Genomic DNA, 1244 nt, shown 5'->3' with positions numbered 1-1244 from the left:
ATCATAGACTCAGTTTGATGCTCACACCTGGTTTAGATGATGGTGATGACAGAAGAAAAAGTGAAGAAAACGTGGGTTTTATGATTGATCTCAGTATTTAAATGTATTGCACATAGGGTTGGGTAAAATAGTAACGTGCAATTAACTGTCAGAAAAACTTTAACAATTTTTTGGCACTTGACGAAATAATTACACATCACAAGTTTTTCTAATACTGTGCAGTCATGGCCATTTATGTTCAGTGAGCTGACATGAAACCAAGTCTAACAGATGTGTTACAGGTAAATCTCACAGCTCTTTGCCCACAAAGAACCGTTCCTGATGCAAACTGGGCTCGACCCGTCAGCTTCAGGGTTATCACTGACTGCTGAGCTACCGAGGCCCCACTCAAAGAACATATTTTACCCTCTCACACAAAATATATGAGTTGAAAGGCCTAGTTGTCACCCTTATTCTTGTATTTATGTAACTTTAGACTCAGAGTGTAGTGTTTGTTGGAGGGGTTAGAAAAAGAATCAAACAGTTTAGTAAAACACTCTCCCACTGTATGACTGACCCAGGTAGTCGAAGCCCTGGTACATGATGCAGGACTCAGTGGCATCGATTGCCTGGATCTTGTATCTGCCCAGAGGCCCAGTTGGCAGTCCGTTGTAGTCATGGTGCCACCGTTCAAAACCTTCAAACCTGACTTTGGCACCACACCTCAGCAGCCACTCTGCTGCAGCTCGGTCCGGACCAACAGCTTTGATTCTCTCATGGTCCACCCTGAGGAAACCAAACACAATGATGACAGGCTGCGCAAAAGTTTAAATCTAATGGCTTTATCCTTATAGACAACTTAGTACACCCTTCCACTAAAAGCTTTTTCTTTTCTTATTGTTGCAAAACCTTTTTCCTGCTCATTAAATTGGTATCTTTGGTTTAAAGAAAGGCTTAATCAGGGTATGCATTTCTGACAAGTTGATTCAGAGCAAAGTTGTCAGTGTGTAGTGACAGCAACAGTTTATCTCCTGAGTTTAGCTGAATTGTTTATGCATAAATAATTCAATTTATTTTAGTGATGTGTTCTTCTGTGTCGAGGCTTCGAAGCGTGTGCCGAATAATGGAGGAGGATTTTTGTAGAGCGCGTATCGAAGCCTCGCTGAAGGGTCGTACCACGTGACTGATTCAGGAAGTGGCGCGCCTGTATGTGTGAGATTTAAAAGAGGCAGTAAAACACTGATGAATCTCCCGTAACTTTATGT

At 42.0% G+C, this 1244-nt stretch overlaps 1 pseudogene; it reads right to left on the bottom strand.

Annotated features, from left to right (window-relative positions):
• Window positions 1-556: 556 nt before the first annotated feature.
• LOC106512299 (ATP synthase subunit s, mitochondrial pseudogene) lies at window positions 557-765 on the bottom strand (annotated as a pseudogene).
• Window positions 766-1244: the final 479 nt, after the last annotated feature.

This window comes from Austrofundulus limnaeus, unplaced genomic scaffold, assembly GCF_001266775.1.
Source record: "Austrofundulus limnaeus strain Quisiro unplaced genomic scaffold, Austrofundulus_limnaeus-1.0 Scaffold5560, whole genome shotgun sequence".
NCBI lineage: Eukaryota > Metazoa > Chordata > Actinopteri > Cyprinodontiformes > Rivulidae > Austrofundulus > Austrofundulus limnaeus.
This window is presented reverse-complemented; position numbering and strand designations above follow the sequence as displayed.